This window comes from Rhinopithecus roxellana, chromosome 12 (genome assembly GCF_007565055.1).
Source record: "Rhinopithecus roxellana isolate Shanxi Qingling chromosome 12, ASM756505v1, whole genome shotgun sequence".
NCBI lineage: Eukaryota > Metazoa > Chordata > Mammalia > Primates > Cercopithecidae > Rhinopithecus > Rhinopithecus roxellana.
This window is the reverse complement of record NC_044560.1, coordinates 127281586-127304452: the sequence shown is the minus strand read 5'-3', so window position 1 is coordinate 127304452 and position 22867 is coordinate 127281586. Positions and strand designations below refer to the sequence as shown.

Sequence of the window (22867 nt, the reverse complement as noted above, 5' to 3'; positions counted from 1 at the left end):
ATAATGTTAGTTGTTATTTTTTGTAGATGTCCTTTATCAGGTTGAAGAAGTTTCTTTCTATTCTAGTTTACTGAATGGTTTTATTTTGAGGTGTCAAATTTTATAAAATGTTTTTTTGCATCAATTGAGAAAATCATACTTTTTAAATCATTTATTATATTGATATGATATATATATATATATATATATATATATATATATATATATTTCTTTTTTTTTTTTTTTTTTTTGAGATGGAGTCTTGCTCTGTTTTCCAGGCTGGAGTGAAGTGATGTGATCTCGGCTCACTGCAACCTCCACCTCCTGGGTTCGAGTGATGATTCTGCCTCATCCTCCCAAGTAGTTGGGAGTACAGGCACATGCCTGCCTAATTTTTGTATTTTTAGTAGAGATGGGGTTTCACCATGTTGGCCAGGTGGTCTCAAACTCCTGACCTCAGGTGAGCTGCCTGGCTCAGCCTCCCAAAGTACTGGGATTATAGCCATGAGCCACTGCACCCTGCCATGATATGGTATAGTCTATTAATTGGTTTTCAAATTTTAAAGCAACTTCATAATCTTGGGTTAAATTCCACTTGGTCATGGTGTATAATACTTTTTGTATGTTGCTGAATTTAGCTTGTTAGTATTTTGCTGAGAATTTTTAAATCTATATTCATAAAAGATATTGGTCTGTAGTTTTCTTTTGTTGTGATGTCTTTTCTGGCTTTAGTATCAAAATAATCTGGCCTCATAGAATGAGTTGGGAAATGGTCCCTCCTCTGATTTATTGGAAAAGTTTGTGAAGAATTGGTATTAATTCTTTAAGTGTTTGGTAGAATTCAATGAAACCATCTGGGTCTGGGCTTTTCTTTATGGGTAGGTTTTGATTACTAATTCAATCTCTTGTTATAGATCTGTTCAGGTTTTTCTATTGCTTCTTTTTTTTTTTTTTTTGAGACGGAGTCTTGATCTGTCGCCGGGGCTGGAGTGCAGTGGCCAGATCTCAGCTCACGGCAAGCTCCGTCTCCCGGGTTTACGCCATTCTCCTGCCTCAGCCTCCCGAGTAGCTGGGACTACAGGTGCCGCCACCTCGCCCGGCTAGTTTTTTGTATTTTTTAGTAGAGACGGGGTTTCACCGTGTTAGCCAGGATGGTCTCGATCTCCTGACCTCGTGATCCGCCCGTCTCAGCCTCCCAAAGTACTGGGATTACAGGCTTGAGCCACCGCGCCTGGCTCTATTGCTTCTTGAGCCAGTTTCAGTAGTTTGTGTCTTTCTAGGAATTTGTTCCTATTTTAATAAAGAATTTGTCCCTTATTATTTCTGTAAGGTCAGTAGTAATGTCCCTTCTTCCACTCCTGCTTTTAGTTTTTTGCTTTTTTGTTTGTTTTTTGTTTTGTTTGTTTGTTTGTTTGAGACAGAGTCTTGCCCTGTCACCCAGGCTGGAGTGCAGTGGCACAATCTCAGCTCACTGCAACCTCCACCTCCCAGGTTCAAGTGATTCTCCTGCCTCAGCCTCCCAAGAAGCTGGGATTAAAGACATGTGCCACCACACCCGGCTAATTTTTGTATTTTTATTAGAGATGGGGTTTCACCATGTTGGCCAGGCTGGTCTTGAACTCCTGATCTCAATTCGATCTGCCCACCTCAGCCTCCCAAAGTGCTGGGATTACAGGCACTGTGCCTGGCCAATTTTAGTAATTTGAGTCTTCAGTCTTTTTTACTTGGTCAGTCTAGCTAAAGGTTTGTCAATTTTGTTTATCCTTTCAAAGGACAAACTTGTTTTTCAATTTTCTTTATTGTTTTTCATTAATTTCCACTTTAATCTTTATCATTTTCTTTTCTGCTTCCTTTTAGTTTAGTTTGCTTATTTTATTGTTGAGTGTTGATATAATTTGGCTCTGTGTCCCCATCTAAATCTCATCTCAAATTGCAATCCCCTTTTTTGAAGAAGAGACCTGGTGGGAGGTGATTAGATCGTGCGGGTGGTTTCCCCCATGCTGTTCTTGTGATAGTGAGGAAGTTTTCATGAGATATGTCGGTTTTGAAAGTGGCTATTTTCTCTGCACTGTGTCTCCTGCCGCCATGTAAGATGTTCCTTGCTTTCCCTACACCTTCTACATGATTGTAAGTTTTCTGAGGCCTCCTCAGCCATGTGGAACTGTGAGTCAATTAAACCTTTCTTTATAAACTACCTAGCCTCAGGTATTCTTTATAGCAGTGTGAAAATGGACTAATACAAGTGTTGACATTTCTTTAACTATTCTTTATACAAGTCCTTTGTTGAATATGATTTGCACACGTTTTCTTCCAGTCTGTAGATTGTCTTTTCATTGTCTCAGTATCTTTTACAGAGCAAAAGTTTTTAATTTTTACTAAGTCCAATTTATCAATATTTAAATGCATTATGTTTTGGTGTCATATCTAGGAACTCTTTGCCTAACTCAAAGTAACAGATGTTTTTCTCCTGTCCTTTCTTCTAAGATTTTAATAGCTTTTCATTTTACCATTAGATCTATGATTAATTTTTAGGGGTTTTTTTGCATAAGACATACGTTTGGATTGAAGTTCATTCTTTTGCATTTGGATGAACAATTGTTTCAATGCTATATGTTGAAAATGCTTTTTCTTACTGAATGGTCTTTTTACCTTTGTCAAAAGATCAATTGGCCCCTTTCTGTGCATCTACTTCTGGACTCTGCTGTTTCATTCATCTGTGTATTTACCTTTTTTGCTAATATCATGCTGTTTTGATTACTTTAGATTTAGAATAAATATTAAAAGTGGGTACCATGAATTCTCAAAATTTATTCTTCTTTTTTGAAAATGTTTTTGATCATTCTTGTTCCTTTGGCCTTCCATATAAATTTTAGAATAGGCTGTTTATATCTACAAAAACAACTTCTGGGATTTCTTCTGGGATTTTGATTAGAATTGTATTAAACCTATAGATCTATTTAGAGAGAGTTAAAATTCTCACTGTACTGAGTATTCCAACCCATAAACATGATATATTTTCCTTCCATTTAGATTTTTAAATTTATTTTTGTCAGCATTTTGTAGTTTTCAGGTTACAGATTCTGAACATGTTGTGTTAAATTTATACCTGTTTCAGCCAGTTGTGGTGGCTTACACCTGTAATCCCAGCTATTCAGGAGACTGAGGTAGTAGGATAGCTTGAGCCCAGGAGTTCGAGGCTGCAGTGAGCTATGATTGCACCATTGTATTTCAGCCTGCAAGAGAGAGTGGTAGTCTGGCTCTGTCACCTAGGCTGGGGTGCAGTGGTGCAATGGCATGATCTTGGCTCGCTGCAACTTCTGCCTCCAGCTTCAAGCGATCCTCCTGTCTCAGCCCCCCGAGTAGCTGGGATTATAGGCATGCATCACCATGCCTGGCTAATTTTTTGTATTTTTAGTAGATACGGGTTTTCACCATGTTGGCCAGGCTGGTCTTGAACTCCTGACCTCAAGTGATCCGCCCGCCTCGGCCTCCCTCCCAAAGTGCTGGGATTATAGGCACGAGCCCCCATGCCTGACCCCCCTATTTCTTTTTTTGTTTTGTTAAGATTTATACCTATTTGGTCTCCAATTGTTCATTACTATTATGTAGATGAACATTTCATATTTAAATGCTGACATTGTATAAAGCAACTTTGCTACATTCACTTATTATTTATAGGAGTTTTGCTTGTATATTCCTTGGAATTTCCTACATGAATAATCATGTCATCTGTAAGTAAGGATAGTTTTACTATAATATTGAATAGTAGTCATGAGAGTAGAGATTCTTGTTTTGTCCCATTTTGGAGTGCAAAGATTCAGTCTTTCCCCATTAAATATGGTATTCGTACTGGGTGTGGTATTCTGGGATTCAGGCTGCCTCTAAGTCCAGGTTGGGAGATATTGGAGGAATAAAAACCAAGAAAACTCACCACTATAGTAATGATTCTTCAAGTTTTGGTTTCCTTTCCCAATCCTCTTGTTACTATTTACTTTTCAGAGTCCTCAGATTGCTGCTTCATGCATTCTTTCCAGGATTTTTTGTTGCATTCAATGTGAGAGACAGGGTAGAATGTGCTTACTTCAACTTAACTGGAACCAGAACCAAATGATCATTTTAAAATTACATATTCTTCGCTACGCATTGTATTCGACATGGAAGTTAATTCAGAGGAATCCCAGTTAAACAGTCTGTCCCAACATATGTAGACTCAGCATATGAGCCACATTCATTTCAAGAGTAAGTTTATAAAGGTTTGGAACTGTGGGCGCTTGCTTAGGGTGCAGTCTGTTCCTCCAACCTCTGTTGTACTACATATTCGTATTTAAATGGTATTTAAATGGTAGATATGAAATAAATGATAGTTTAGTGAGTTGAAGGTGAATAATCAGAACCTGAGTTATTTAAATCTGTTACTTTATGTGCCCTCTTAGAGATTTTGTGTTAAAAATTTAAAACAGTAAAACAAAGTGTGAATTCTGAGGCACAATATTTTTGTTTGGTATGCATAGTGTAGTTCACGTAAAAATGGAAGCTATTAATCCCAAATCTTTACTTGTCTCTTGTATAATCATTTTCTGAATCTTTATGGTATTCACACTTTCAGAAGTGTTTTTAATGTGTGACATTTGTTAAAACTTTGTTAAAAAAATATCCATTTTGTTGGTGATTACGGAAGAAACAGAAGTGTGGTGTGACCATGGGAAAGCAAAATAAAACAAGGAAGTATGCAACCATGAGGTGAATGCTTAGTCTCAGAGGTCAGAGGCTTAAAGAAAAGGATAGATTAAAATCTAAAAAGAAAGAAAAGAAGAATCCCAGCGCATTAAAGGAAGGAGAAGTTCCCCAACGCCCTTCCTGCTTATTTTTCCAATATAATACACAGCTCGGCCCACCTTACCACATCCTCGTTGATACCAACTTTATCAACTTTTCCATAAAAGCCAAACTGGACTTAGTGCAGTCAGTGATGGACTGTCTGTATGCCAAGTGTATCCCTTGTATAACTGATTGTGTAATGGCTGAAATTGAAAAATTGGGACAGAAGTATCAAGTGCCTTTAAGGATTACCAAGGATCCAAGATTTCAACTATTACCATGTACACACAAAGGAACCTATGCAGATGACTGCTTAGTACAGAAGTAACTCAGCATAAGTGTCACATTATGGCTACAGTTGACTGGGACCTTAAAAGAAGAATCTGTAAGATTCTTGAAGTTCCTATCATGTATGTTTCTAACCATAGATAAAACATTGAACGGATGCCAGATGATTATGGAGCCCCTCGATTCTAACTCTTACAAGACACAGTTCCTCTGCTTTTCCTTCCACCAACTTTCTCTTGTTGCCGGTTCATTACACATGCAATAGCATGAATTTTTATTCTGTTGACCTATTAGCTCTATTATGAGCTGAGGATGGTTGAATGTGCTCACTCTGTTTTTTTTTTTTTTTTTTTTTTTTTTGGAGATGAAGTTTCACTCTTGTTGCCCAGGCTGGGGTACAGTGGCGTGATCTTGGCTCGCTGCACCCTCTGCCTCCCTAGTTTGGGCAGTTCTCCTGCCTCAGCCTCCCGAGTGGCTGGGGTTGCAGGCACGTGCCACCATGCCCAGCAGGCTTTTTTTTTTCTTTTCTTTTCTTGGTATTTTTTAGTAGAGACAAATATTTTTGTATTTTTAGTACAGAAAAATATGCCTTGGCCTCCTAGGGTGCTGGGATTGCAGACATGGCCATCGTGCCTGGCCTGCTCACTTTTTGATGCTGTTTTGAAATTGATATTTTGTCTCATAAAAATTTTAGGCCAGGGACAGTGGCTTGCACCTGTGGTCCCAGCACTTTGGGAGGCCGAAGTGGGCGGACCACCTGAGGTCAGGAGTTTGAGACCAGCCTAGGCAACATGGCAAAACCCCATCTCTAATAAAAATACAGAAAAAGTTGGCCGGGTGTGGTGTTGCGTGCCTGTGGTCCTGGCTGCTGGGGAGGCTGAGGCAGAAGAGTCACTTGAACCCAGGAGGTGGAGGTTGTGGTGGGCCGGGATTGCGCCACTGCATTCCAGCCTAGGTGACAGACTGAGACTATCTCAAAAAAAAAAAAAAAAAAAAAAAAAAAATTAATGATGGTCAAAGGGTGCAAAATCTCAGACAGGAAAAATATGTTTTATACTTTTTTAGAGTTCTGTTGTACACTTCTGTTATACTTTTTTTGAGTGGTGCATATACTTAATAGTGGAGTATTATACGTTTCAAAATTGATGTTCTCATCACAGAAATGTATTTGAACTGCCGGGCATGGTGGCTCACGCCTGTAATCGCAGCACTTTGGGAGGCCAAGACAGAAGGATCACCTGAGGTCAGGAGTTCGAGACCAGCCTGGCCAACATGGAGAAACTGTGTCTCTACTAAAAACACAAAATTAGCTGGGCGTAATGGCGAATGCCTGTAATCCCAGCTACTCAGGAGGCTGAGGTGGGAGAATCGCTTGAACCCAGGAGGTGGAGGTTGTGGTGAGCTGAGATCTCACCATTACACTCCAGCCTGGGCAACAGGAGCAAAACTCCATCTCAAAAAAAAAAAAAAAAGAAAAAAAAGAAATGTATTTGAAATTTGAAGTACTAGGTATGTTAACTAGCTTGATTTAATTATTCTACATTGTATCCACAATTTATGATATCACTTTGTAACCTGTAAATTTATACAATTATAAATTGTCAATTTATAATAAAAAATTTTTGTCGCATCTTTTTAGGAAAAAACATTATCCATTCTTTTCAATCTCTCCTCATCTATAAAATGTGCTGCCAAATGTAGTTATAACAGTGAAACAGACTATACCAGGCAAATTAAGCTGTGTGCACAGTAAGGATAATTTATTTTTATTTTTTTATTTAACTTTTAAGTTCAGGGATACATGTGTGCAGGTTTTTTATACAGGTAAACTCGTGGCACAGGGGTTTGGTGTACAGATTATTTCATCACCCAGGTACTCAGCCTACTACCCAATAGTTATTTTTTCTGCTCCTCTCCCTCCTCCCAACCTCCACCCTCTGGTAAGCCCCAGTGTCTGTTGTTTCCCTCTTTGTGTCCATGTGGTCTCATCATTTAGCTCCTACTTATAGGTGAGAACATGCAGTATTTGGTTTTCTGTTCCTGAGTTAGTTTGCTAAGGATAATGGCCTCCAGCTCCATCTATGTTCCTGCAAAGGACATGATTTCATTCTTTTTATGGCTGCATAGTTTTCCATAACATATATGAACCACATTTTCTTTGTCCAGTCTTCTGTTGATGGGCATTTAGGTTGATTCCATGTATTTGCTATTGTGAATAGTGTTGCAATGAACCTATGCATGCATGCATGTCTTTACGATAGAATGACTTATATTCTTTTGGGTATATACCCAGTAATGGGATTGCTGGGTCAAATGGTATTTCTGTCTTTAGGTTTTTGAGGAATTGCTACACTGACTTCCACAATGAACTAATTTATACTCCCATCAATATGTAAATGTGTTCCCTTTTCTCCACAACCATGCCAGCATCTATTGTTTTTTGACTTTTTAATAATGGCCATTCTGACTGTTGTGAGATGGTATCTCACTATGGTTTTGATTTGCATTTCTCTAATGATCAGAGATGTTGAGCTTTTTTTCATATGACTGTTGGCCACATGTATGTCTTCTTTTGAAAAGTGTTCATGTCGTTTGCCCACTTTAATGGGGTTGTTTGTTGTTATTTGTAAATTTGGTTAAGTTCCTGATAGATGCTATTGTGGATAGCATTATTATGGATTGCATTATTGTCGATATTATACCTTTGTCAGATGCATAGCTTATAAAAATTTTCTCCCATTTTATAGGTTGTCTGTTCACTCTGTTGATAGTTTCCTTTGCTGTCCAGAAGCTTGTTAATAAAAATAGATACCATTTGTCAATTTTTGCTTTTGTTGCAATTGCTTTTGGTGTCTTCATCATGAAATCTAACTCCAGAATGGTATTACCTAGGTTGTCTTCCAGGGATTTTATAGTTTTAAGTTTTCCATTTAAGTCTTTAATTCATCTTGAGTTAATTTTTGCATATGGTATAAGGAAGGGGTCCAATCTCAATTTTCTGCATATGCATAGACAGTTATCCCAGCACCATTCGTTTAACAGGGAATCCTTTCCCCGTTGCTTATTTTTGTCAGCTTTGTTGAAGATCAGATAGTTGTAGCTGTGTGGCCTTATTTCTGGGCTCTCGGTTCTATTCCATTACTCTATGTGTCTGTTTTTGTACCAGTGCTATGTTGCTTTGATTACTGTAGCCCTGTAGTATAGTTTGAGTGGAGTTTGTTTGTCTTAGCTCTTCAGGCTTTTTTTTTATGGTTCCATATGAATTTTAAAATAGTTTTTTTCGAGTTCTGTGAAAAATATCAATGATAGTTTAATAGGAATAGCATTGAATATATGAATTGCTTTGGGCGGTATGGCCATTTTAATGATATGTATTCTTTCTATTCGTGAGCATGGAATGTTTTTCCATTTGTTTGTGCCATCTCTAATTTTTTTGAGCAGTGTTTTATAGTTCTCTTTGTAAAGATTGTTCACCTCCCTGGTCAGCTGTACTCCTAGGTATTTTATAATTTTTCATGGCAATTGTGAATGGGATTGTGTTCCTAATTTGGCTCTCGGTTTGGCTGTTATTGATGTATAGGAATGTTAGTGATTTTTGCACATTGATTTTGTATTGTGAGACTTTGCTGAAGTTGTTTATCTGCTTAAGGAGCTTTTGGACTGAGACTATGGGGTTTTCTAGATATAGGATTATGTTGTCTGCAAACAGGGATAGTTTGACTTCTTCTCTTCTTATTTGGATGCCCTTTATTTCTTCCTCTTGCCTGATTGCCCAGCCCAGGACTTCCAATACTATGTTGAATAGGAGTGGTGAGAGAGGGCATCCTTGTCTTGTGCTGATTTTCAAGGGAAATGCTTCCAGCTTTTGCCCATTCAGTATGATGTTGGCTGTGGGTTTGTCATAGATGGCTCTCATTATTTTGAGATATATTCCTTCAATATCTAGTTTATTGAGAGTTTTTAACATGAAGGGTGTTGAATCTTATTGAAAGCATTTTCTGCATCTATTGAGATAATCATGTGGTTTTTGTTTTTACTTGTGTTTATGTGATGAATCACATTTATTGATTTGTGTATGTTGAACCAAACTTGCATCCCAGAGATGAAGCCTACTAACAAGGATTCCCTGTTAAACGAATGGTGCTGGGATAACTGTCTATGCATATGCAGAAAATTGAGATTGGACCCCTTCCTTATACCATATGCAAAAATTAACTCAAGATGAATTAAAGACTTAAATGGAAAACTTAAAACTATAAAATCCCTGGAAGACAACCTAGGTAATACCATTCTGGAGTTAGATTTCATGATGAAGACACCAAAAGCAATTGCAACAAAAGCAAAAATGGACAGATAAGCTTCTCGATGTGCTATTGGATTCAGTTTGCCAGTATTTTGTTGAGGACTTTTGCATCAATATTCACCAAGGATATTACTGGCCTAAAGTGGGTATTTTTGTTTTATTTTGTTTTTTGTTTTCATGTCTCTACCAGGTTTTACTATCAGGATGATGCTGAACTCATAGAATGAGTTAGGGAGGATTCTCTCCTCCTCAATTTTTTGTGATAGTTTCAGCAGGAATGGTACCAGCTCTTCTTTGTACATGAGGTAGCATTCGGCTGTGAATCCATCTGGTCTTGGGCTTTTTTTGGTTGGTAAGCTATTACTGACAATTTCAGAGCTCATTATTGGTCTGTGCAGGGATTCAATTTCTTCCTGCTTCAGTCTTGGTAGAGTATATGTGTCTAGGAATTCACCAATTTCTCCTAGATTTTCTAGTTTACGTGCCTAGAGATTTTTGTACTATCCTGGCAGTTGTTTGTATTTCTGTGGGGTCAGTGTTAATATCCCTTTTGTTGTTTCCAATTGTGTTTATTTGAATCTTCTCTCTTTCTTCTTTATTAGTCTAGTTAGTGGTCTATTTTATTCATTTTTTTCAAAAGATCAGCTTCAGGATTTGTTGATCTTTTGAATGATTTCTTGTGTCTCAATGTCTTTCATTTCAGCCCTGATTTTGGTTATTTCCTGTCTTCTGCCAGCTTTGGGATTTGTTTGCTCTTGGCTCTCTAGTTCTCTTAGTTGTGATGTTAGATTAATGTTGACTTTCGAAATACAGTCATACCTTCAAAATATTGTGGATTCAGTTTCGGATGACTGCAATAAAGTGAATTCATAAGAAAGCAAGTCACACAAATTTTGGTTTCTCAGTGTGTATAAAAGTTATGTTTATACTATACCATAGTCTATTAAGTATACACTAGCATTATATCAAAAGCAATAATGTACATACCTTAATTGAAAATACTTTATTGCTAAAAAACGCTGGTGATCAGCTAAGCCCTCAGCGAGTCATAATTTTTTTGCTGGTGGAGGGTCTTGCTTCAGTACTGATGGCTGCTGACTTATCAGGTTGGTGACTGCTGAAAGTGGAGGTGGTTGTGGTCATTTCTTAAAATAAGACAAAAATTTTTGTGAAGAGCCAGAATCAGCCTTGAGTAATGTATAGTAAATCTCAGTCTTGAAGTCTGGCACATAAAAAATGTGGAGAAGACTTTTGGCTATGCCACACAAAAAGAATGGATATTTACATGGAAAAAAGAATCAAACTTTGAAGAAGAATCCCAGGAGAAATGACAAAAGATGCCAGAATAAATAAAAAGATTATACTTGAATGACTTGATCATTTCTGCCAAGAGCTGTAGACTCATTTTAAAGCAATGACTCAAATAATGTCAATATTTGCTATCATTCAGCCATATTATCTGATTTTCAAAATAAAATGGAGGGTTTGTTTGTTTGTTAATTTGTTTTTGTGTTGAATTGTGAAAATTCCTTAGTGGAAATTTTCAACTCTGGAGACCACTGAAATCCACTAGAACTCATCCCCCTAAAACAAAGTAATGTACAGTATTATCATATTTGGAACTTGTGAAATTGGTTTTTAGGAATTTTTGACAAACCCTTTATATATGGGTTGCTTCATGTAAAAGAAACTTTTCACAGAGTGGAGAGAGTGAGGAGGCCTACTCTCACAGCTGTTACAGTACATTGAGCTCCATAGAGACAGCGCCGGGGCAAGTGGGAGCCAGATGGACACTGGGTGACTCTGTGCCTCGCTGAGGAAAAAATAACTACATATGGGCAAAGGAGATCCTAAGAAGCCAAGAGGCAAAATGCTATCGTATGCATTTCCTGTGCAAACTTGTGAGAAGGAGCATAAGAAGCTTCAGTCAACTTCTCAGAGTTTTCTAAGAAATGCTCAGAGAGAGGCCAGGTGTGGTGGCTCACGCCTGTAATCCCAGCACTTTGGGAGGCCGAGGCAGGCAGATCACTTGATGTCAGCAGTTCAAGACTAGCCTGGTCAACATAGTGGAACCCTGTCTCTACTAAAAATCCAAATATTAGCCAGGCTTGGTGGCGGTTGTCTGTAATCCTAGCTCCTCGAGAGGCTGAGGCAAGAGAATCGCTTGAACCCAGGAGGCAGAGGCTGCAGTGAGTGAGCCAAGACCTCACTACTGGGTTCCACCCTGGATGACAGAGAGACTCTGTCTCAGAAAAAGTTTTAAAAAATGTGCTCAGTGAGGTGGAAGACCATGTCTGCTAAAGAGAAGGGAAAATGTGAAGATATGGCAAAGGCAAACAAGGCCGGTTATGAAAGAGAAATGAAAATCTATATCCCCCCTAAAGGGGAGACAAAAAAGAAGTTCAAGTCCAATGCACCCAAGAGGCCTCCTGCAGCCTGTTTTGTGTTCTGTTCTGAGTGTCGCCCCCAAATCAAAGAACATCTTGACCTGTCCATTGGTGATATTGCAAAGAAACTGGGAGACATGTGGAATAGCACTGCTGCAGATGACAAGCAGCCTTATGAAAAGAAGGCTGTGAGGCTGAAGGAAAAATATGAAAAGGATCTTGCTGCATATTGAACTAAAGGAAAGCCTGATGCAGCAAAAAAAAGGAGTCATCAAGGCTGAAAAGAGCAAGAGGAAGAAGGAAGGGGAGGAAGATGAAGAGGATCAGGAGGAGGAAGATGAAGGTGAAGAAGATGATGATGAATAAGTTGATTCTAGTGCAGTTTTTTTTCTTGTCTAAAAAGCATTTAACCCCTCTGTACACAACTCACTCCTTTTAAAGAAAAAAAAAGTGAAATATAAGACTTTAACATAATGTAAGGCTTTAATTATCTTTAAAGTGTTTATGTTTTCCCTTTCGATCTTGTAATTTTTATTTAGTATTATAACGTCATACTTACACATACAGAGTTCAACAAAAGAACTGTCACTGTCTGCATTTCTATTTATGTAATTTTTCCCACTATTTTCATTTTATTTCATAATAATTTATGAACCTAATTTTTCATATAGAGAAAGGGACTTAAATTGCAATGCCCCACAGGTGTGAAATATCTGAGGTACACCACTGGTAAAAGACAGCTTTCCCTGCTTACCACAGGCCCAAAGTGCCAAATTAACACACCCAAGGACCAGTTCTCTACAAATTACTTTTGTGAGTCAGTGTATAAAACCTCGGCGGCCTTGCCCTTTGTGAATCTGGTGTTTTGTGTCACTGTGAGTTTCTCGTGGGATTGAGGTCTGGCTGCTCACTGTGGAGGGCGGCTCAACAACAAACCCATCGTGGACTCTCTTCTTTTTCTGTTTCACTGCCTCGCTTCTCTACTGGTATCTCTAGTACCTCCCAAATAAACTCGGATCCATGTATCAGGGTCGGCTCCTGGAGGAATTAGTATCATTTCATCTGGAACAGTCCTCAACTTTTTTTTTTTTGAGAAGGAGTCTCGCTCTGTCGCCCAGGCTGGAGTGCAGTGGCGCGATCTCAGCTCACTGCAAGCTCCGCCCCTCCCGGGTTCACGCCATTCTCCTGCCTCAGCCTCCCGAGTAGCTGGGACTACAGGCGTGCGCGCTACCAGGCCCAGCTATTTTTGACATTTTTAGTAGAGACGGGGTTTCACCACGTTGGCCAGGATGGTCTCGAGCTTTTGGCCTCGTGATCCCCCCACCTCGGCCTCCCAAAGTGCTGGGATTACAGGTGTGAGCCACTGCGCCCGGCCCCCAACTGTTTTTTTTTTTTTTTTTTTTTTTTTTTAATGCCAGTGATTTACTAAGGAAACAGAGGCAGCTTTCCACTAGAACGACCCATCTTCAGGATTTGTCTGATTGTTTCTTCTTCATGGTATCATTTAACTTTTTCTACTATTCCCTGTATTTCTGGTAAACTGTAAGTCCCAAAAGGTTGTTTAAAGTAATGTCAAGCTTTCTTGGTAAGAATATTTCACAGGCAATGTTATTTATATTACATAACATTAGAATGCATGCCATGTTTGATGTTCCACCACTAGAGATGTTAAGATCTACCAGTGGGTTCAGGTGGGGATAGTCTGACTCCTTCACTGTTAAGGTGTATTTTCCACCTTATAACCTCTCATCTGTGAGTTGATAATTTGACACCTCATAAGTCTCCAGTTCCCCACTGTGGCAGGCACAATAATGCCTCTCCTAGACAGGTTTATGTCCTAATCTCTAGAATCTGTGAATATGTTGTTACTTGGCAAGATAAGATAAAGGTTGCAGATGGAATTAAAGTTGCTAATCAGCTGACCTTAAAAAGATTATCATGGGAGTATCATGGATAACACATGTGAACCCAATTAATCACAAGGTCCTTTAAAGTGGAAAAAGGAGGCTTAGAGGGGGTCAGAGTCAGAGAGAGGTTTGAAGCTGTTCCACTGCTGGCATTGAAGAAAGGAGGGACAAGTAGCCAAGGAATGCAGGCAGCTTCTAGAACCTGGAAAAGGCAAAGACTTTGATTCTTTCCTAGAGCCTGGCTATGGTTTGAATCGTTATCTTCCCCAAGACTCATGTTGAAATTTAATTGCCATTGTTATTAAATCACCTTTAAGGAGTGATTAGGCCATGAGGACTCTGCCCTAATGGGTGAGATTAATGCCATTATAAAAGGGCAAGTTTGGCCCTCTTCTGCCTCTCTTTGCCCTTCCACAATGTGATGCCTTCTGCCATGCCATGATGCAGCAAGAAGGCCCTTACCAGGTGCTGGCACCTAGATATTGGACTTCTTGGTCTCCAGAACTGTGAGGCAATACATTTTTATTCATTATAACTTAGACAATCTGCGGTATTCTGTTATAACAGCACAAAACAGACTAGGAAAGGCCTGCATTAGGAACACAGCCTGTGTGAACCTTGATTTCAGCTCACTGAAATGCACTTTAGACTGCTAACCTTCAGAACTATAAGATAATACATTTACTTTATTATTGTTTTAAGCCACATACTTTCTGGTAATTTGTTACAGTAGCAATAGGAAACTAATATCCATTGAACTTTCATCAAATGTATTTTGTATCCATTGTTCATTATTACCTAGAACATTATTCCATGAGGGGGTTACAAAAAAGTGTTTTTCTAATTTCATCAATACTTTCTAGCTGGAATTCTTTTGCAAGAAATAAATATTTCCTCATCAGTCAAGGCTATAAGGTTATATATAATTTGACATGCAGTTTGAATAGGAAAGTCAGGATCAATGCTTAATAATTTCCATTAATTGCCAAATTCAGAGTTAAGAATGGACACAGTAGCTATCTCCAATAATGATAAATGCATTTTAAAAAATTATCACTATGAGCCAGGTGTAGTGGCTCATTCCTGTAATCCCAGCACATTGGGAAGTTGAGGTAAGAGGATCATTGTAGGCCAGGAGTTTGAAACCAACCTGGGCAACATAGCAAGACCTAATCTCTTTTTTAAAAATAATATTATTGTAAGTGTTGACCTCAGGTAAGATACTTCTTTTCTCTGTGTATTATTTTCCTCTTATACAAAATGGGGATAAAAATGGTCTTACTTTGGCCGAGCATGGTGGCTCATGCTTATAATCCCAGCACTTTGGGAGGCCGAGGTGGGCAGATCACAAGATCAGGAGTTTGAGACCATCCTGGCCAATGTGGTGACATCACGTCTCTACTAAAATCACACAAATTAGCTGGGTATGGTGGCACGAGCCTGTAGTCCCACCTACTTGGGAGGCTGAGGCAGAAGAATCGCTTGAACCCGGGAAGTGGAGGTTGCAGTGAGCTGAGATCACGCCACTGCACTCCTGCCTGGGTGACAGAGTGAGACTCCATCTCAAAAAAAAAAAAAATTTGTTGTTTGTCGTCAAGATTAATAATGATGATGATAATGATTACTACATTTATACACCTAGTAACAGACCCTCAAAATATATGAAGGAAAAGTTAACAACATTGAAGATAGTAGAATGTTCTACAATAATAGTCATAGTATTCAGTAACCCACTTTCGATAATGGATGAAACAACCAGGCAGAAAATAAGTAAGGCAGCCTTAAAAAGGGATGAGGTTCTGATACATACTACAACATAGATGAACCTTGAAGATATTATGCTAAGTGAAATAAGTCAGACAAAAAAGGACAAATAATGTATTATTACACTTACATGAGGTACGTAGAATAGTCATATTTATAGATAAATACAGTAGAACAGTAGTTGTCAGGGGCTGGAGGGAGGGGAAAAGAGGATGTTTCATGGGTACAGGGTTTTAGTATGGATGCTTAAAGTTCAGGAGATGGATGGTGATGATGGTTGCACAATAAAGTAAGGGTAATTAATGCTACTGAACTGTACACTTAAAAATGGTTAAAATGGTAGATTTTATGTTGTGACTATTTTACTACAATAAAAATAAATTTTAAAAATATAATACAAATATAGTGCTCACTCTGTTCTAGGCACTGTTCTAAGTACTTTACATAACATAACCATACTTATTATGTAAGTAATGCACTTAGCATAAAGCCTAGAATTTAGAAGGTGTTTAATGAACAGTAGTTAATAATAACAATTATTATTGATGATAACAATCTCCCTTTAAAAAATAAGAGACACAGGCTTGGAGATCTTAAGGGACTTGCCCAAGATCACTCAGCTGAAGGTGTTGGTACAGGGTCAGTAGAGACTCCAAAAGCCTCACTGTCTCACTCTGCTGCTTCCCATGAATTATTGAATCTTACAGCCAGCAACTAATAGTGGTGCAAAAGATATAGGGAAATAAATCCATTAATGCAAACAAACAGCTATTAGCAACCATAATTTTCAGTGCAAAAGAAAATTATAAAATTATAATTTTAGTGTGAGAGAAAATTATAAAATTAAGAGTTGCATGAGAAAAGATATTCACAGGGAAATGCAAATGAAAACTATAATTGAATACTATTACCCAACCACTAGAATCATTAAAGTGAAAAAGTCTGAGACTACCAAGTGATGACGAGCTTGTGGCATAATTAGAACTTTCATACATGCTGATGGGAATGCAAAATTGTTTGACTACTTTGAAAAGCAGCTTGGCATATCTAATAAAATTAAACATGCTCTGATATTTTCCAAAAATTCCATTCTTAGGTGTTTTTATCAAGAGAAAAATAAAACACATGTCCACACAAAGACTTGTACTGGAATGTTTACAGCAGCTTTATTAATAATAGCCAAAAGCTGGGGACAACACAAATGTCCATCATGGATAAAGAAACTGTTGTGGCCGGGCGCGGTGGCTCACGCCTGTAGTCCCAGTGCTTTGGAAGGCCGAGATGGGTGGATCATGAAGTCAGGAGATTGAGACCATCCTGGATAACATGGTGAAACCCTGTCTTTACTGAAAATACAAAAAAAATTAGCCAGGCATGGTGGTGGGTGCCTGTAGTCCCAGCTACTCGGGAGGCTGAGGCAGGAGAATGGCGTGAACCCGGGAGGTGGAGCGTGCAGTGAGCTGAGATTGCACCACTGCACTCCAGCCTGGATGACAGAGGGAGACTCTGTCTCAAAAAAAAAAGAAAAAAGAAAAAAAAAACTGTTGTATACTCATACAATGGAATTATACTTTCAGCAATAAAAATGAACGTAATATTAATAGATGCAGAGATGTGTGAATCTCAAAAGCATTAAGAGGATACAAAAACTGCATATCATATTATCTAAAAAAAAGTTGCAACAAATTTAGTTTAAAGGTCTCAGTTGGCTTTATCAAGGTTCTAGAATTGGGCAACACTTATTCCATAAACTAGAATAATTGCTCCCGTGGCTCAAGCAGAGGATGTTGGCTTTATAGACAGTAAAAGGGCTGAAGAAAGCAAAACAAATAACAAAAAGTGTATTGTTCATTTCAAAGTTACTTTCTTTGTAAGTCAGGGACAGGAAGACAGACAGAACAATGGGAAGATAACTATGGGTTAACAACAGGTTACTCCAGGTTACTCTTTGCTGTAAGGATTAAAACACAGGAGACTTCATTCTCATGCTGATAGAAAGTTGAAATTGGCTTGTTTGGGCAATTAGGCTCTTTCTCACTCCTGTTTTCTCAAAAGGCCTAACAGCTCAGTTTTGGTTTGGTGAGCCTGGGTTACTCCATTTTGAGTTTTAGTCTTGTCTGTTGGGGCCCAGTGTAGGAGTTTAGTCCAAAACAATGGCCTCCTGGCTGGGCATGGGCTCACACCTATAATTCCAGCCCTTTAGGAGGTCAAGGTGGGAAGATTGCTTGAGCCCAGGAGTTCAAGACCAGCCTGCACAACACAGCAAGACCGCATCTCTACAAGAAATAAAAATAAGAAAATTAGCCCAATGTGGTGGTGCACACCTTAGTCCTAGCTACTGGGGAGGTTGAAGCAGATGGATCACTTGAGCCTGGGAGGTCAAGGCTATAGTGACCCGTGATCATGCCATTGCACTCCAGCCTGGGTGACAGAGTGAGGCCCCATTTCCCCCCTTCCCCCCACCGCCCAGAAAGGCCTCCTATAATTTTTTTTTAACAATATGATACCATTTATGTAAAAGTCTAGAAAAGGTAAACTAAAGTGATGGAGGTTGCCAGGGGTTGAGGGTCAGGAGAGGGAATCAACTGCAAAGGGGCATGAGAAAATATTTTAGGGTGTTGGTGTTACACAATTGTATACCTAAAAATGAGTGAATTTCAGCCAGGCACAGTGGCTCATGCCTGTAATCTCAGCACTTTGGGAGGCCGAGGTGGGTGGATCATGAGATCAGGAGATCAAGACCATCCTGGCCAACATGGTGAAACCCCGTCTCTACTAAAAGTACAAAAAAATTAGCTAGACTTGGCGGCATGCGCCTGTAGGCGCAGCTACTCGGGAGGCTGAGGCAGGAGAATTGCTTGAACGTGGGAGGTGGAGACTGCAGTCAGCCAAGATCGGTCGTGCCACCGTACTCCAGCCTGGCGACAGAGTGAGACTCCATCAAAAAAAAAAAAAAAAGAGCGTGAATTTCACTGTGTCTAAATTATGCATCCATAAAGCTATTAAGAAATCAAAGGAATTAACTAAGACTCCTATAATGTTAATTTTGAATTAGAAATTTTAAATTAAATTCACTATTTAAAATATTAACATATTTCTATTTCTTCACTGTGTTCAATGAAAAAGCTTAGAAACATCTTAGGAGAAATGAGTGCTCCTATCACCCAGAACTTGGTCCTAAATATTCCCTCATCATGGTACTGTGGGGAACCAGGGCTCTTTGGAAAAATGACTGATTCCAGGTCACAGGCTGGTAACGTACAAGATGAGTCTGGGACACCTTCTCTTACTAGAAAGTAATGATGCTATCACAAAAGTAACTGGAGCTGGGTCAAAAGCATGTAGAAGCCAGCAGTGGCTCCCCTTGGCCAAAGATGAAATAATTGGAATATAAAAGTTAATAATGACTGCACTTGATTAAAGCACAGATGTGTTTCTACCCACATAAGCATATAATCTAGTAGGGAGACATACGTTAATGCAAATAAGCATACTGAATTAGGCAGGCTAAGCCAAGCTGTACCTTAGTAACAACCCTGAATCTGCTTAACATAATGAAAGCACAAGACACTATAAAACAGAAAAATGCAGTCTTAGAAAAGAATCAGATAGAAATTCTAGAATGAAGAATATAATCATTAAAATTAAAAACTCCATGAACAGACTAAATATGAGATTAAACACAGCTTAGGAGAGAATTAGTGACCTGGTAGATAAAACTGAGAAAATTACCCAAGACGAATGCATAGATACAGAGATGGAAAATGTAAAAGATGGGTTCAGAAACATAGGGGATGAAAGAGAAAGTTCAGCATTCATCTAATAAAATTTCCAGAAGATGAGAATAAAGAGAATGGAGGGAGTGAAAATATTCAAAGCAATTTCAAATAAGGATTATCCAGATTTCATGAAAGACATAAATCTTCAGATGTAGAAAGGCTAAGGTATCTTAAGCAGGATTTTAAAAATCTATACATATACATACTGAAGTGAAACTGAAAAATCCCTAAATCAAATGGAATATCTTGAAATAACTGGAGAGAATTAAGATATTAGCCACAGAGAATAAAAATTAGAGTAATTTTAGATTTATCAACAGTAACAGTAGAAGCTGGTGTTCAGTTGTTCAGCAGTATTATATTGTCAAAGTAGCTAGAGAAAATAAGGGTCTACCTATAATTTTATCCCCAAATAAAGAAACATTCAAGTAAGGGGGAAAATTTTTTAGATAAAGACTTAAATATTTACCAGTAATTGACCTATGGTTAAAGAACAACTAAGGATATACTTCTAAAAGAAGGAAATCTAACTCAGGAATAAATGGACAATACAATGATAATTTTAAAATTATACATATATTTATGCACAAATTTGGGCTTACTAAATAAGCATTGATTATATAAGGTGATAATAAAAATTAATTTTCAGTGGTATAAATAGAAGGTTGGAACAAAAATATTATAAAATGATAACATGTATGTGGAGGAAGTGATTGGAGTGAAATATTTAAGTCACTGTATAATATAAATGAGGGTAGAGTTATTCTTTAACTTTAGATCTTAAGTCAAATACATGTATTAAAAATTGTAGATGCAGAAAAGGCTTTTGATAAAATTCAACATCCCCTCATGTTAACAACTCTCAATAAACTACGTATTGAAGGAATATACCTCAAAACAATAAGAGCCATCTATGACAGACACACAGCTGACATCATACTGAATGGGCAAAAGCTAGAAGCATTCCCCTTGAAAACTGGCAAAAGACAAGAATGTCCTCTCTCACCACTTACATTCAGCATAGTATTGGAAGTCCTGACCAGGGCAGTCAGGCAAGAGAAAGAGAAGGAAGTCAAACTATCCCTATTTGCAGATGTTTCTAATCCTGTGTCTAGAAAACTCCACAGTCTTGGCCCAGAAGCTCCTTAAGCTGATAAACAACTTCAGTAAAGTTTCAGGATACAAAATCAACACACAAAAATCACTGGCATTTCTATACACCAACAACAGTCAAACCAAGAGCTAAATCAGGAATGCATTCCCATTTACAATTGCCATGAAAAGAATAAAATACCCAGGATTACAGCTAACCAGGGAGGTAAAAGATCTTTATAATGAGAACTACAAAACACTGCTCAAAAAAATCAGAGATGACACAAACAAATGGAAAAACATTCCATGCTCATGCATAGGAAGAATCAATATCATTAAAATGGCTATATTGCCCAAAGAAATTTACAAATTTAATGCTATTCCTATCAAACTATTATTGATATTTTTCAGAAAACTGGAAAAAACTATTTTAAAATTCATATGGAACCAAAAAGGAGCATGAATAGCCAAGGCAATTTTAAGAAAAAAGAACAAAGCTGGAGGCGTCATGCTACCTAACCTCAAACTATACTACAAGGCTACAATAACCAAAACAGCATGGTACTGGTACAAAAACAGGCACATAGGACAATGGAACAGAATAGAGAGCCCAGAAATAAGGCCACACACCTCCAACCATCTGATCTTCTACAAACCTGCCAAAAACAAGCAATGGAGAAAGGACTTCCTATTCAATAAATGGTGCTGGTATAACCTGCTATCCATATGCAGAAGATTGAAATTGGACACCTTCCTTACACCATATACAAAAATTAACTCAAGAAGGATTAAAGGCTTAATCTTTTAATTAAATGTAAAACCCAAAACAATATAAACCTTGGAAAACAAACTACGCAGTACCATTCTGGACATAAGAACAGGCAACGATTTCATGACAAAGACGTCAGAAGCAATTGCAAAAAAGCAAAAATTAACAAATGGGATATAATTAAACTAAAGAGCTTTCTGTACAGCAAAGGAAATTATAAACAGAGTAAACAGACAACCTACAGAAAGGGAGAAAATGTTTGCAAACTAAGCATCAGACAAAGATCTAATATCTATAAGGAACTTAAAGAAATTTACAAGCAAAGACCAAACAGCCCCATTAAAAAGTGGGCAAAGGACATGAACACTTTTCAAAAGAAGACATACGTATGGCCAAAAATCATATGAAAAAAGATTAGCATCACTGATTATTAGAGACATGCACATCAGGCTGGGTGCGGTGGCTCACGTCTGTAATCCCAGCACTTTGGGAGGCCGAGGCAGGTGGATCACTTGAGGCCAGGAGTTTGAGACCAGCCTGGCCAACATGGTGAAACTCTATCTTTAACAAAAATACAAAAATTAGCTGGGCGTGGTGGTGCGTGCCTGTGATCCCAGCTACTCGGGAGGCTGAGACAGGAGGATTGTTGAATCCGGGAGGTAAAGGTTGCGGTGAGCTGTGATCAGTCCACTGCACTCCAGCCTGGGGGACAGAGTGAAACTCTGTCTCAAAAAACAAACAAACAAAAAAGAGAAATGTACATCAAAACCACAATGAGGTATCTCTACCAGTCAGAATGGCTGTTACTAAAAAGTCAAAAAATGACAGATGCTGGTGAGGTTGTAGAGAAAAGGGAGCACTTATGCACCATTAGTGGCTGTGTAAATTAGTTCAACCATTGTGGAAGACTGTGTGGCAATTCCTCAAAGACCTAAAGACAGAAATACCATTTGACCCAGCAATCCCATTACTGGGTATTTACCCAAAGAAATATAAATTGTTCCATTTTAAAGACACTTGCACATGTATGCTCATTGCAGCACTATTCATAATAGCAAATACAGGGAATCAACCTAAATTTCCATCAGTGGAAGGCTGGGCAAAGAAGATGTGGTATATATATGCCTTGGAACACTATGCAGTCATAAAAAGAATAAGATTATGTCCTTTGCAGGAACATGGATGGAGCTGGAGGTCATTATCCTTAGCAAACTAGCTCAGGAATAGAAAACCACTTATAAGTAGGAGCTAAATGATGAGACCACATGGACATAAAGAGGAAAACAACAGACACTGGGGCTTACCAGAGGGTAGAGGTTGGGAGGAGGGAGAGGAGCAGAAAAAATAACTATTGGGTAGTAGGCTGAGTACCTGGGTGATGAAATAATCTGTACACCAAACCCCTGTGCCGCGAGTTTACCTGTATAAAAAACCTGCACATGTACCCCGAACCTAAAATAAGTTAAAAAAAAAAAAAAAGCCACAACCTTACAGAAAAGAATTTTAATGGTAGCTCTAAGAATAAAAATAGAGGCTGGGCACGGTGGCTCACACCTGTAATCCCAGCACTTTGGGAGGCTGAGGCAGGCAGATCACCTGAGGTCAGGAGTTTGAGACCACCCTGGCCTACATGGTGAAACCCTGTCTCTACTAAAAATACAAAAATTAGCCAGGTGTGGTGACAGGCCCCTGTAATCCCAGCTACTAGGGAGGCTGAGACAGGAGAATTGCTTGAACCCAGGAGGCGGAACTTGCAGTGAGCTGAGATCACACCACTGCAC

At 38.5% G+C, this 22867-nt stretch overlaps 2 pseudogenes; both read left to right on the top strand.

Annotated features, from left to right (window-relative positions):
* The first annotated feature begins 4678 nt into the window (after nt 1–4678).
* Nucleotides 4679–5274, top strand: LOC104657195 (annotated as a pseudogene).
* A 5948-nt stretch (nt 5275–11222) lies between these two features.
* Nucleotides 11223–12141, top strand: LOC104657189 (annotated as a pseudogene).
* Nucleotides 12142–22867: the final 10726 nt, after the last annotated feature.